General features: G+C 38.3%; 1 long non-coding RNA gene across 1 annotated transcript; it reads left to right on the forward strand.

Moving 5' to 3' along the window:
• The first annotated feature begins 339 nt into the window (after nt 1-339).
• Nucleotides 340-3,557, forward strand: LOC120865259. Its single transcript, XR_005721346.1, has 2 exons — nt 340-445; nt 1,889-3,557. It is a non-coding gene; the product is annotated as an uncharacterized LOC120865259 (long non-coding RNA).
• The last annotated feature ends 12,568 nt before the right edge of the window (nt 3,558-16,125 follow it).

A 16,125-nucleotide genomic window follows, 5' to 3' on the forward strand; every position in this document is an offset into this window, starting at 1 on the left:
ACAGGCAAGTCTAAAAGGGCCCCAAGGAGCAGATGGAGGGCCTGTCAATCGCAACATTCCCCATCTCAGTCAGGGGTCTTTCCACTCCAGGCTCACACCCAGGGTGGTACAGGGAGGACGGGAACCTCATGGAGAGAAAAGCAAAGCCACGGAGCAGAATGTTTCCCTCCACGCCCAGGTGTCCAACATCAAGTAACACCGGCCTTCACAGAGCGTGACATTCCACAGAGGCGAAATGATGTGCTGGGTCAGATGTGTGCAGTTTCCAGGCTGACGTCAGGGCTGTCAGCCCCGCAGACAAAATCTCACAGGCCATGGACAAAGGCGAGTGGCCACTGGACCTGAGTGTGGACAAGTAGGTCACCTTGGAAGAGGTCCCTGCACCCATACAAGCCAGCCCCATCATCCTGCAGTTGATTACACTAAAGGGACTCAGCGCCTATGTGTGCATGTAAGGAGATGTGAGGGGACCCTTCTCCCCCTCGCTCAGTATTCCTCTTTGGCTGAGAAAATGCAGACAGTCACTCTTCAGAAGAAGCGCCTCTCCCCACCTCGAGAGAGGAGTTAACGTGCTGTGGGAAACTGGGCCCCAGCCTAGTGTGTGCACCTCTGCCCCTCTGAGTACTCTCTACACTGTCCATCTGCCTGCCTGCAAGGTTCTGATTTCCTATTTTGTTCTGGTTGCTGGGAGGTAGGGAAGCTTACAGGAGCACAGAGCACCTCCACCAGCCAACTGGCAAAAGGTCTGTACAGTCTTACCAGGGCCATTCCACATACTTGCATTTAATTATATCAATGATAAAGCTGCAATTTTTATCCCTATCTGACTCCTATGTCAGGTTTTAATTGTTTTTTGACTCCTGGAGAAAAGGGTTATTCACAATTTTAATGGGAGAGTCTTGGTGGTATAAATCATATGGATCCTGGGAACTTCTGTAGGATGTCTAAGAACGCTGACATCATAAATAGAACTGTGGGAAGTGATTAAAAGTGAATCCCAGGCGAACTCTCTGGGGCAAAGCATGAGTTATAAACTGTGCATCAACCTTTGAATCATTCTCTTTCTGATCCTAGTGGGGACTGTACTATAATGGAGATGACTTGCGTTAGAGGCAGCTTATGCCAACATCTAAAAATACAATTTAGGAAATACAACTGTGAAGTTGTGAATGTTGTTCTGAAAAATAAACTTCAAAAATACAGAATGAGGGAATATACTTACATGGAAAAGGAGATACACTACATGAAAACAAATTTAGGGTTTGCCAGTATCTCTATGACTATAAATGTCAGTGAGGACTTTCAGCATGGAGATTACAGTCACATCCTATTCCACCCTGGTAGAACCACTTCTGGAATTCTGAGGCCACGTGGAATGTGACATGCTGAGTAGGACACAGGAAAGACTAAGCGGGCTCCTAAGAGCCAAAGCAGAATTGAGAGGGAAGGGACCGGGGGCCGTATATATATATATATATATATATATATATATATATATATATATATATCTCGTGGAGAAAGTAGGAAGAAACACAATGGGCACCTTTAAATGTCCACGTGGTGACCATCATGTATAAAAGGAAGCAAGCTGCAGGGCTATAAGACAGGACCAGGTGGTGAATATAAGGAAGAGTTTTCTTACAATTATATCTACTTGAAATATTTAGAATATCCCCCACAGTATGATAGTTTTTAGTTATCAAAATACAGTGTCGACAGAATTCATAGCTTAGGTAATAGTTGAAGGAAGTGAGATATTATATAGGCATACATGTCCGATGTGTTGTGATTCTAGAAACTACTAGAAATATAACACTTATCCAATGCAGCCTTGACGTATTATAACTACCTGATTCTGAATGTGGATTCTCTTCCTTTTCCTTACTAGTTCACTCATGGGAGCTAACCTAGTGTCTTTCACCTGACCATGTGATAAGTGTTGTCTGGATAACTGAATAATACACGCTCAAATCTTTTTTATAATGGGGAGGATATGTTCAATAATGTTTGACTAGTGGGTTAACAAACAAGAAAACTAAGTATTAGGGAAGCTTCTTCCTGCCATACTGGTAATCAACACAAGCAATTTTTCCTGGTTTGGTAATATTTCCCTTTAATATTATATACGTAAGAGCTGAACCCAATATGCTGAATGGCCTTGGGGCATATCCCAGTAAGAAAAAGCACAGTATAATTTATATTTTTCAAAGAATGCTCACATCCATTATTTCTTTATAATCCTCAAAATGCCTTTATGAGGTTTACATTGTTCAAATAAGGAAACCAGACCAGAGACAGGAAGATAGGAAGGGACTTGCTCAAGGACACCAAGAAAGTAAGTAGCAGTCCCTGAACCCAAACCAAGATCCATCAATTCTAAGATGCATGCTCCTTCCACTGTAGGTCAAATGCCTCTGATAAAAGCCCTAATGAAAAGAAGAAAGGTTGCATGTGTCCCTGTAGTTAAGTTGGTCAGACCCCTTTGTCCCCATTTTCCCCATGTGTCTGTCTGCCCAGCTCCCTGCATCCCGTAAAGCCAACTGTTCACAGGATATGACTGGTTTGCCTGGATGCTGAGCTGATGGTGATGCTATGTGAATATGACCACGATGTAACTTGTCTTTATAAATATCCATTCCTTGCAGGCTTGTGAAACTACTCACTTGAAATCTAAGTCTGTTTGGCAGGGAGACAGGGACAGGACAGCTGTAAGTTGGCATAGTTACCCTAGGCTAGTCCACCGCAAGCCACCTCACTTAGAGGAGGACTGGAAGCCAGTGCAGTGGTTTAATACCAGGACTGCTGGCAGCTCCCACCTTGTGACCTGGGATTGCAAGGTGATCCGGGATGAGAGGCTCTGAAATACCATCAGACATGCTCCAAGGGTATGCTTGCTGCTGCTTAGGTGCTTTAGAGAGGGGACATCTATTAAATGTGTTCAGTATTCTCCTTTCCTCTTCAATCACATCTTCCCTCAGTCTTTTCTTTTTTCTCCTTTCTCGAGGAAACAGCCAAAAAGTAACATGTTCTCATAATAACCAGATCAAGTTTCTTCAGATTAATTCATTTAGTAAGCATGAGCAGTTACAATGTGCCTGATGGTGGGCTAAGTTTTGGAAATCCGGAACTGAATTGTACTGTTTCTATGATGAATGAGTTACAATATAGTGGAAAAGACAGTAGTTAGACAAGTAAACTAAAAAGGTTAAAAGTGCTATTATTGAGTTAAGTTATTTATTTATTGAGTTAAACTATTGATTTGTAAGATGCTATAATTGACAATCCTGAAGAAATTATCAGAATCAGTGGAATATATATAATAATCTATGTATAATTTAAAAAATATGTTCTCAAGCTGAACAAGAATGGACCTACAGGGACTTCCCTGGTGGTCCAGTGGCTAAGACTCTGCAATTTCAATGCAGGGATCCTGGGTTCAATCTCTGATCAGGGAACTAGATCCCATATGCCATAACTAAGTATCCTGTATACCACAACTAGGAAAAAAAAAAAAAGATCTCACATGCTGCAACTAAACATTCCAAACACCACACACAAAAAATCAAAGATCTGAGTGCCGCAACTAAGGCACAGCCAAATAAATAAATGCATATTTTTAAAAGAGTGGACTTACAAAGGGTTCACCACATAGAAGATAAGTTCATGAAGAAAGATCAGCAATTACCTGCATCCTGAAGAACTTTAATGACTTTAGTAATCACCTTAGTTAAAAAAGTTTCCTAGCAGCAGAAGCAGGAGTAAAGCTTCCCTTGTAAGGACCTTTATTATTGTTTAAATAATTTTGATTATGTAACTGTGGTTCAATATAGAACAAAGTAATGCCATTTTCTAAATGTTTTACATTTTCCCTGGAGTTTCCAGTTGCTTTTATTTTATTCTTAAAATAGCTTACTCCTTTTTTAGGCCTTTTACATAGATATGCTCCTGGTTTTTCCTTGGATAATTATAACTACTATTATTAAATATTTTTAAAGGAATGACCTAAAATCATTACATGTTGAAATCTGAGGATGAAGCTAAAACAGTATTTAGGAAGAAATGTGTTGCTTTAAATCCTCTTATTTAGAAGACAGCTTAGAAGTTAATGATCAAAGTTCCCGTATTATCAAACTAGGAAAGAAAAAGTCACTCAAAGTAACTGAAAGGGAGAAAATAACAAAGTAATAATGGAATACTTTGTGTTATTTTTTGGCAAATTTTTGTAGTATGAAATTATTTCTAAAATGAGAAAAAAAAATAAGTTTTTTGAAACATGCTGTTAAGAAATCAAAAACGCACGACCGATTGGGAGAAAATATTTGCAATACACACACCTGGCTAAGACTTGTATCAAGAATATATAGAGAATTCTTACAACTTTATCATAACAAGACACACAGCCAATTAAAAGATTTGAACAGATATTTCATGAAAGAAGAGTTATGAATGTGCAACAAGTACATGAAAACATGCTCAAAATTACTAATCATCACGGAAATGCAAACAAAATCACAATACTAACCTTGGAAGAAAAGTTATGACCAACCTAGACAGCATATTCAAAAGCAGAGACATTATTTTGCCGACTAAGGTCCGTCTAGTCAAGGCTATGGTTTTTCCAGTGGTCATGTATGGATGTGAGAGTTGGACTGTGAAGAAGGCTGACTGCTGAAGAATTGATGCTTTTGAACTGTGGTGTTGGAGAAGACTCTTGAGAGTCCCTTGGACTGCAAGGAGATCCACCCAGTCCATTCTGAAGGAGATCAGCCCTGGGATTTCTTTGGAAGGAATGATGCTAAAGCTGAAACTCCAGTACTTTGGACACCTCATGCGAAGAGTTGACTCATTGGAAAAGACTCTGATGCTGGGAGGGATTGGGAGCAGGAGGAGAAGGGGACAACAGAGGATGAGATGGCTGGATGGCATCACTGACTCGATGGACGCGATTCTGAGTGAACTCCGAGAGTTGGTGATGGACAGGGAGGCCTGGCGTGCTGTGATTCATGGGGTCGCAGAGAGTCGGACACGACTGAGTGACTGAACTGAACATTTGAAATATAATGGCTAAAATTTTAAAAGAGTATTAACACTAAATGTTGGCTTATATATATAATAACGGAACTTTCATACATTGCTGTTTAGAGTATGAAATGATACAACTTCTTTGGAAATAATTTAGAAGTTTTAAACAAAGCTAAACATACTCTTAGCATATAACCCAGCTAATACAGTTGTTTACCAAAAGTAATAATAATCAACCAGTGTGGTACTGACATAAAAACAGACATATTCAGCAATGAAACAGAAGAGAGGATCTGAAATAAACCCTCACCTGTATGGTCAACAGATTCTCAACAAGGCTGACAATTCCTTTCAAATAGTTTCTTCAAAAAATGGCTGTAGGAAAACTGGATATTCATATGCACAAGAATGAAATTGGATCCTTACTGTTATATACAAAAATTAACAAAAGCTATATCAAAGATTTAAAGAAAGAGCTAAAATTATAAAACTCTTAGAAGAAAACATTAAGGAGAATCTTTAAAATATTGAATTTGGCAAAAATTTATTGGATATGACACCAAAGGCTACAACAGCAAAAATAGGTAAACTGGACTTCACCAAAATTTAAAGCTTTTCTGAAACAAAGGACACTATCAAGGGTGTGAAAAGGCACCCTACAGACTGGAGTGAAATATCTGTAAATCATATATCTGGAAGGGATTAGGATCCAGAATATATAAAGAAATACTACAACTCAAAATAAATGAGAAAATAAAACCCCATTCAAATATTGGCAAAGGACTTGAACAGACATTTTTCCAAAGAAGATATGTGAATGGCCAACAAGTCCATGAAAAGGTGCTTAGAGTCCCAAGTCATATGGGAAATGCAAATCAAAATCACAGTGAGATACCACTTCATACCACTAAATGGGTATTATAAAACAAAACAAAACAAACAAAAAAAAGCACAAAACACCAGAGATTGGAACCCTTACGTATTGTGGTTGGAAATGGTGCAACTCTTTTGAAAACAGTATGGCAAATCCTCAAAAAGTTAACCAACAGAACTCCCTTATGAGGCAGTCATTTTACTTGCAGGCATATATCCAAGAGAACTGAACGCAAAGACCTCAACAGATACTTGCACATCCATGTTCATAGCAGCACTAGGCTCAATAAAGGGTACAGCGATGCACACAGCCAGCAAGGTGAATAAAGAAACTAAATGTGACAGACACATACAATGAGATATTATTCATCTGTAAAAAGGGAAGGAATAAAATTCTAATACAGCTAAAACATGGACGAGCCTTGAAAATATTAGGCTAAGTGTAATAAGCCAGACACAAAAAGGATAGATATATACTCTAATGATTCCACTTGATGTATGTAGAATAAGCACATTCACAGAGACAGAAAGGGTAATGAATTTACTGGAGGCTGGGGAAATAAGAAACAGGGAGCTATTGTCTAATAGCTTTGGGATTTCTGTTCAGCATGGTAAAAAAGAGTTTTGTAAATGGAGTGACAAGGGTTGCACAAGATGGTGAACGTACTTAATGCCACTAAACTGTACACTTAAAAATGGCTAAAATGGTGAATTTTATATTGTATCCAAGAATAAGAAAAAATACCCCCAAACTTGGTAAAAGGCAAACATCCATCAAGGAAAATGGAGCCGCAAATTGTGGTATTGTATCTGCATATACTGAAATGCCATTCAGTAATGAAAAGCAACAACGTAGGTACATTTCAGGAATATAATACTAAGCAAATGACCCAGACACAAAAGAAGTACATTTGTTGCTGTTGTTCAGTCACCCAGTCATGTCCAACTTTTTGCGAACTACATGACTCCATTTATGCTAAGTTCATGAAAAAGCAAAACTAACCTATAATGACAAAAATAAACGAGTCATTGAGTAGGGTTGAGGGTTCTGGCTGTAAAGGAGTATAAGGGAACCTTTAGGGGTAGTGGGAATGTTTTATATCTTGATTAGCATTGTGAATATACAGCTTCATGTATATGACACAATTCATCTAAACTCAAAATGAACTCATGGATTGTTTATTGTATGTAAATCATACCTCAATAAAATTGAGGAAAGGAAGGAAGGTGGAAGATCATTGGATGGAAGGAAGAAAAGAAGAATAGAGAGAAGGAAGGAAGGATAGGAAGGAAGGAGGAAAGAGGGAGGAGGAAAAGGAAGGAGAAAAAAAAAATCACACAGCTATAGCAAGTGGAAAATTAGTATACGGTAATATTGGCACAAGAGAAGGTAATTACCCATGTTGAATATAACAGAGCCCAGAAATAACTCCACATATATACACAAATTTGGTAATGCCACAGATAGCTCTGAAAAGGAAAGAACATTTAAAGTGGAACAATAAGCTAGCCATGTAGTCAAAAAGTTTAATTCTATCCCAAATTGCACCACTACATGGGAAATTCTGGATGGATACAATACCTAAATGTGAAAGATAAAATTTTATCATTTTTAAGAGAAAATATAGAATAACTTCATGATTTCAAGGTACTGAAGAATTTCGTCAAATATATCACAGCCCTGGCACTCTCTAGTACATATATTTTATAAATACTAAGGAATTTGATCACATCAAAAGACAATAAAGGAAAACGGTAAAAGCCAAAGACTCACAAAAGATGATTTGCAAACACATTAAAGTTAAGTGTTTATATCTAGAGTATTAAGGGAGTCCCAAGAGTCTTACTGCAGGGTTAAGCTTCAATCATTTCAGACCTGCACATGCTACTACCTTATAATGATACTATCTGAAAAGGTAACTATTTAAACATATTGATATGTTTCTTTTTTAAAATTCAACATAACTACTGTCTTGTGCTACCCATCACTCTAGCTGATTTTCAAACTTTGTAAAAAATTCTCAGCTGCTTCTCAGCGATAGAAAGAACTACATTTATTTCTGGCTTCAAGGTCCTCCAGAGAAGGAGGTTTTGATGAGCACACGACAGGCAGTTTGAACGTGACCCTGTGAAGATAAATCCAGTAGAGGCAGATCAGGTGACCTAAGTGACCAGGCAAGAGGTTTCCTCCACTGAGCCACTGTCTGCGAAAGTGCCATCACAAACCACTGCACTCAAATGAGTTAAAATTAAAAATGTACTTTTCAAACCCACAAAAACAAATAAGTGGAGAAACAATGTAAATAGTTATCCTGACAAATGTTGTCTGTGTAACTGTGAAGCACTTAAACTTATAGAGTTACTAAATCTTAAAATTTTACTAAGACTTGAAACACACTGAAGAACGTATGCCTATGAGTTTCCAACCAAAACTGCTTATTTTTCCTCCCCTCTATATTGTTCTAGCAGTTTTTTTCTTTTTTTAATATCTGGCTCTATTCTGATAGAGATATACGCATGCATGATCATATCTTCTTGATTTAGTTTGTCTTTTAGCAATACTATACCATCTGAGGAGAAGGCAATGGCAGCCCACTCCAGTACTCTTGCCTGGAAAATCCCATGGATGGAGGAACCTTGTAGGCTGCAGTCCATGGGGTCGCTAGGACATGACTGAGCGACTTTACTTTCACTTTTCACTTTCATGCACTGGAGAAGGAAATGGCAACCCACTCCAGTACTCTCACCTGGAAAATCCCATGGACAGAGGAGCCTGGTAGGCTGCAGTCCATGGGGTCGCTAGGACATGACTGAGCGACTTTACTTTCACTTTTCACTTTCATGCATTGGAGAAGGAAATGGCAACCCACTCCAGTATTCTTGCCTGGAGAATCCTGGGGATGGGGGAGCCTGGTGGGCTGCCGTCTATGGGGTCGCACAAAGTCGGACACAACTGAAGTAACTTAGCATCATCAGCAGCATACCATCTGTATTAGGGTTCTCTAGAGACACAGAATCAATAAGATATTGATATAGATGAATATTTATTATGAAGAACTGGTTAATGCAATTAGGAGCTAGAGAAGTTCAAACTTTGCCATGGAGACCCAGAAAAGCAGGTGCTGTAATTCAGCCTAAATCCAAAGGTCTCAGAACTAGAAGAACCAATGGTGTAAAGCTCAATCCAAGAGCACAAGATAAGATTTGATGTCCAGCTTAAGTAGTGAGGCAGAAATAAAAGAGGCAAATTCCTCCTTCTGCCTTTTGTGTTATTTAGGTTCTCAATAGACTGGAGTATGCCCACCCACACTGGGAAGGGAAACCTACTTTCAGAGTCCACCAACTCAAATGCTAATCTTATCCAGAAACACCCTCAAAGAAACATCCAGAAATAGCATTTAACATGGGCGCTTTTAGCCCGTCAAGTTGTCACATAAAACTGACCCTCACATCGTCCATTTTGTTCTTTAGGGATGTTAGATGAAAAAAATAAGAGAGTGCAGGACATTGCATGTGAAACCATTTGTATAAAAAGAAGAGATAAAGTATATAAATACACATGTATGTGCATACACATATACAAACACAAGTTCTCAGTCCTCCTTAGGTGGTGAGAAACAGCACTTTATAATTAGAAGCAAATACAGGCACTGATGAACAAAAGGCCATAGTCTTTCCCAGTTTCTGCCAAACAGCGTAGAAGAAGAAAACAATTTTAGTGAGAACTAAAAACCACTGGGAATTGCTTTAATAGCTAAATGGAGAAAATGTAAAGATAAGAGAAACCATCAGAGATAAAACTTAGCCTGCAATAATGAGGCTAGCTTCAAGCCACAGTTTAGGATTTTTAGTTGTAAATTAAGCCAGTGTTGAGTGTTGACAAGATTAAGGATTTTTAAATATACATCAAATAAGTGATGTCCAAATTCCTTCCGATCTTCCCCAAGGGGTATGACCTAGTCAGGGTTGGGATTACAGGAGTCTAAAATGAAATTTCTTACCCAAGATAACTGGGGACATCAAAGGTTTAAAGAAAGTAAAGGTCTGGGTAGAAGTGTCAAGGCCCAAGGTAGACGAGTCAAGCCAGAAGGACTGTCTGGGAAATTAGTAAAACTAAAGGAGAATGAATGATCAAAATTAGAAGTGGCATTGATGTCAGACATACAACAAGGAGTCTAGGGTCAGAGAGATAACAACAGATGAAATATGTTGGAAGCAAGAGGGGAAAGACAGATTTCTGAGTAATTACCTAGAAAGACACATTGGTCTAGCTTACAAGCAGTAGATAACTGCTTGAGACTATATGAGACTCAGCTATAAAAAGGTGACTAACTTTAGAGTCCCCACTCTAGGAATGATGCAGATATTGTGCTTTGGTCTGTTTCAAAGTATCCAACTTGAGAGACTGCTCTGACTCCAGGAATGAAATCGATCACCTAAAACATTTCCAAAACTTCCTTTCTGAAAATGCCTTCAGAGTTTTTAAGTTTACCATTTAGTTATTTATACTTGGGTATCACTGTATTTTGCAAAGCACTTTCATATGCATCGTATCTCACAAAGTCACTAAACTTCATGTCTGAAGAAACGCTGTAGTCCCCTTTGCCTTCAGTGGTTGTTCACTTCAGCTGCCTTTGGACAGTTTCATTTCCTCCCCAACCTGGCAGGGAAGTGAAAGCCAGACAAAGGAGGAAAGCAGGGAGCAGAACAGAAGGAGAAGCTGGCCGTTAGGTTCTGGGGCACCATTCATAACCATCCACTAAGATGGAGTTTTCCCAAATTTTCAACATAACTAATGATTTCCTGACTGAAAGCAGAAACCAGGATGTGAGCTTTCCAGGCAATTAATTCTTTAAAGTCACTATGCTAAGTGTTCATAGAAAGGCTTCAAAAAAAATCTTAAATCATAGAAAATGTTTTTCATTTGAAGGTATCTTGGGTTTATTTATAGTGTACTTTTAGAAAACTTATTTCAGGGAATGAATTGGGTCACAGAGTTATGGAATGCTATTTTTTTTTCTTTTTGCTCACCCTAAGCCTCATTTTATGAATGATTTGTAACAGACTTTTAAGATTTGTTCCAAAAGAGGACTTTCAAACATGTTTTGAGTAGCATCTCCATCATCAGAAAAATGTGAATTTTACAAAGTAAGAGAATGCCTTTCACTGAGATATTGCAGTGAAGAAGAGCATGGACTTTGGGCCTAGAGAGCTTGAATTAACATCATGGAATTCACAGCTATTCACAGCGACTACCTATATGTGAAACTGTTAGTAACTCAGTTGTGTCTGACTCTTTGTGACCCCATGGACTGTAGCCTGCCAGACTCCTCTGTCCCTAGAATTCTCTAGGCAAGAAGGGAATGGCTACCCACTCCAAGTATTCTTGCTTGGAGAATTCCAAGGACAAAGGAGCCTAGTAGGCTACATACAGTCCATAGGGTCACAAAGAGTGGGCTATCACTGAATGACTGTCACTTTGACCATTATGTGACCCAGTCTCATAACTGAGCCTTTCAGGGCCTTACTTGCCTTATTTTTAAAATGGGGATGAGAGCACTGACCTGATGGCATTGTTGAATGATTAAATTAATTGATAGCTATAAAATATTTTTACAGTATTTGCATAACTGATAATTATCATTACCTAATTAGATTCACAAAATTCTGAACTTCATTCCTGACAGGAAAAATACCTTATTAATTTACAGTCACCTATCTGAAGTTTTGAGAAGACTATGATGCTAAACTACAAAGTTAAAGTAAGTTAGTTCTATTCATCGTGGATAAATAATAATTTAATTATGTCTGACAAGAGTTTGTTTTATAAATAATATTACTCTCCCTTTGAATTTCTCTTTAAATCTCATTTCATATATAAAAACTATATATTAAGAATATACATATGTATATATAATATGTAGGAATTATATAAGTATATATAACATATATATACACACATATATAAATATATTTAAGAACATATATATATATACACACAATATGTGAGTATATATAAAAACTTAATCAATGGACATGAGTTTGAACAAACTCTGGGAGAGTGAAAGAGGACAGGGAAGCCTGGCATGCGGCAGTCCATGGGGTTGCAAAGAGTCAGACATGACTTAGGGGCTGAATAACAAAAAAATAAGAATTATACGCTGAGAATAAAGATTAGATTCTGTTTGAAAATGTTATCTGAATGAATGACAAGGCCTTCTATCTCCAGGTATACAGTCTCTGATATAGACAGCCAGGTGTGTCCACAACCAAATTCATACAGCCTGCTGGTTGCTTGAGGAGTAACTAGAGAAGCTCCTATAACACAGACCTTCTCAAATCCATCCAAGCTGCACATCATCTTGTCATTCTGCTTCTTGACATTAACCTTCCTTTCCTGTTTGCTTGTTAACCCATTTCCATTGCCCATTTTTCATGTTTCTACATTCTACATTGTTCTAAAACAGAATGAAGTAGTTTGTTTGCTTCATCCAGGATAAAGAAAGTGGGAGGGTGGATTTTTCAAGTGAAAATCTCTTTGATGAAAGAGACTCATCCTGTTTAATATGCAACAATATGTCTGTAAACACAGCCTAACAGACTTCTGTAAATTGGAACCATTCTTTCATTCACAAAACAATTATGCATTGAGCGTCTGTGCATGCAAGGTATCCTTTAGCCCAAGACAAAACAAGTCCTTCCCTTTGTTTGGACGAAAAATACCCGCTTCCATAAACATATAATATGTCAGGGGGTGACAAGTGCAGCAGAGGAAATCTAAGCAGGGTAAGTGGAGTGCGATGGGGGGCGGGAATGCTTCTTCAGATAGAGTGGTCTCGGAAGGCCTCTCTAAGGAGGTGACATTTGAGCGAAGACCTGAATGGTGAGTACAAAGTCCAGTACTGGCCAGTGTGGTTGGAGTAAGGAGAATGCATGGAGACTGATAAGGAATGGTATTTGCATTTATTTTTGCTTCATTCTCATAGCCATTGGGACACTGATTTCTCTAGAACAGATCATACAAGGCCATATAGGGTCTTGTAAGGACTCTGGCCCTTACTCTAAATGAAATGGGAAACCATGGGTAGGGGAGACACAGATTATGATTTCTCATTTTTTAAAGGATTGCACTGACTTTCTGTTAAGAATAAACTGTAGAAAGGCAAGAGTAGAATCAGGAGACTGGTGAGCAGTGGAGTCAGGATGAATGATCCAGGTAAGAAATGACAGAAGCTGGGATCAAGATGTTAACTGTAGACGTGGTGGGAATATGGTTACATCTGTAATTAATTTCTCACTGTCATTTCTGGGTCTTAATTCATGTAGTTCTTTGGTGCAATCTTTAACATTGTGCCCATCATACCATATAATGATTATTTATATGTATAGCTGTCTCCAGGAGTTGGTGATGGACAGGGAAACCTGGCGTGCTGCAGTCCATGGGGTCACAAAGAGTCGGACACGACTGAGAGACTGAACTGAACTGATATCAGTCTCCTCCAGATAAAAGTGATCCAGAAGTAAGCCAACCTCTTATTACTCTTGTATTTCTAATTTCTAGGATATTGAAGGTGCCCAACAAACATCTTTGGAGTGAGTGCATCCCCAAGTCTGTCCTTCTGGATATGGATTAGCATAGGTTTTAAAGTCAGTTTCAAAAACAGAGAGGGCAACCTGAACTATGGAATTACTTAGAAAATATTTCTAGAGAAATCACTGATCCAGTAGGGGTGGGAGGAAATAAGAAGCACATGCAAATGTTAGGGTTTTTCAATTAAATAATTAAGCCCAATTTTCACTCACAAATGTCCTCCATATGTATGCCTAGTTTCTTGACTACGGTACTTTAATAAAATAGGTGTTGTGCTTGATTAAATGTTATATTATAAAATAATTCTAGGGAAAACATTTATATGTTTATAATATGCATATGTGCTTATGCACATATGTATGAATAAAACAGCAAAGAATCCAGGAATAAATATTGCCCATTAAGAGGTCCACTGACCAAACTGCCGAAAAAGGGTTGCAAAATCCATTTTAATATATGATAAGTCAATATCCTATATGACACATAAAATATTTGTAGTGTAAACCTATAGGTCTGGCCAATAACCAGACCACCTGACCTGCCTCTTGAGAAACCTATATGCAGATCAAGAAGCAACAGTTAGAACCGGACATGGAACAACATACTGGTTCCAAATAGGAAAAGGAGTACATCAAGGCTGTATATTGTCACCCTGCTTATTTAACTTATATGCAAAGTACATCATGAGAAACACTGGGCTGGGAGAAGCACAAGCTGGAATCAAGATTGCCGGGAGAAATATTAATAACCTCAGATATGCAGATGACACCACTCTTATGGCAGAAAGTGAAGAGGAACTAAACAGCCTCTTGATGAAAGTGAAAGAGGAGAGTGAAAAAGTTGGCCTACAGCTCAACATTCAGAAAACTAAGATCATGGCATCTGGTCCCATCACTTCATGGGAAATAGATGTGGAAACAGTGGAAACAGTGTCAGACTTTATTTTGGGGGGCTCCAAAATCACTGCAGATGGTGATTGCAACCATGAAATTAAAAGACGCTTACTCCTTGGAAGGAAAGTTATGACCAAACTAGAGAGCATATTGAAAAGCAGAGACATTACTTTGCCAACAAAGGTCCATCTAGTCAAGGCTACGGTTTTTCCAGTGGTCAGGTATGGATGCGAGAGTTGGACTGTGAAGAAAGCTGAGTGCTGAAGAATTGATGTGTTTGAACTGTGGTGTTAGAGAAGACTCTTGAGAGTCCCTTGGACTTCAAAGAGATCCAACCAGTCCATTCTGAAGGAGATCAATCTTGGGTGTTCATTGGAGGGACTGATGCTAAAGCTGAAACTCCAATACTTTGGCCACTTCATGCAAAGAGTTGACTCAGTGGAAAAGACCATTATGCTGGGAGGGATTGAGGGCAGGAGGAGAAGGGGATGACAGAGGATGAGTTGGCTGGATGGCATCACTGACTTGATGGACATGAGTTTGAGTAAACTCCAGGAGTTGGTGATGGACAGGGAGGCCTGGCGTACTGCGATTCACGGGGTCACAGAGCTGGACATGACTGAGCGACTGAATTGAACTGAACTGAATAAATTTGAGTCAAGATTCTAATTTTTTTCAGTTAAATTTAATTTGTTAGGCAGCAGTTAAGCCTGATTTGTGAAGAGATGTACACTGACTCTCATGATAGTAACCTCCACCCATCATAACCTCTTTAAACTTCAAGGAATGCATGGACTATTTAAGTGCAAACATTTTACAGTGTAGTGCAATTCTTTGACAATGTATCATTCTCAGTTGGGTATATCAAGTAATGTTTTAGAGGAGGGAGAGGAGAGCATTTCATTTGGAGGCATGCTCCTACATTTATTATGTTTGAGCAACATAGAGAAAGTTAATGTGGCTACAGAAAGTGGATTATATACTATGGCTCTGCAGATAATGGAGTTATTTGGAAGACTGTCTTTATATGCAAATAGGCAAATATGGATGTTGGGAATGAAAGTTTGTAAATATGTAAATATGGATAGTCTATTGATGAAACAGTTTTATATATTAACTTTCTGAAATAACTCATATACTATTTTTCACTTAGTAAAAATGGTATCACCTAATTGAAACAAAACTGCTCTATGTTATACTTTAAACAATGGTCTCGCTATGTTCAAATTAGGTCTCAAAGGTTGTAGATGGGGGAAAACCAAAAACATCATGATTCTGTGACACCATAGCCTAAGCAAGTCACAGAAAGTAGGTAACTGTTTTATAAGAAAAGAAGGCACAAAGTAGATATTAATTAATGAGGTACGATACAGATACATTTTTCTATGTAGCACTGTAACATGAGTAAAAGCTGACTTACTGTGGAGCTCACAGGCAAGTTAGAAAGCTATTTACAATGTCAGTATAGGAGTTCTCTGCACAGATTCTAAAGTCTCTCTCTTTCTCTCTCTCTCTCTCTCTCACACACATACACACACACACACACACTTTTCAGGCTATTTAGGATGACTTTTGACAACTCTTTTTGATAAGCCAATTAATTAGTTAAAACATTTTAGAAATGTTGTTATTGTTTTAAATAAGTTATTGCAAGCCCAGGACATTTTTTTTCCTAGCAATTATGTTATATTAGATAGCCTGAGAAACTTTAAATATAGAGTAAAAGTTAGAGTACATTTTTTTTTT

Source organism: Oryx dammah, unplaced genomic scaffold (assembly GCF_014754425.2).
Source record: "Oryx dammah isolate SB20612 unplaced genomic scaffold, SCBI_Odam_1.1 HiC_scaffold_6, whole genome shotgun sequence".
Classification (NCBI taxonomy): Eukaryota; Metazoa; Chordata; class Mammalia; order Artiodactyla; family Bovidae; genus Oryx; species Oryx dammah.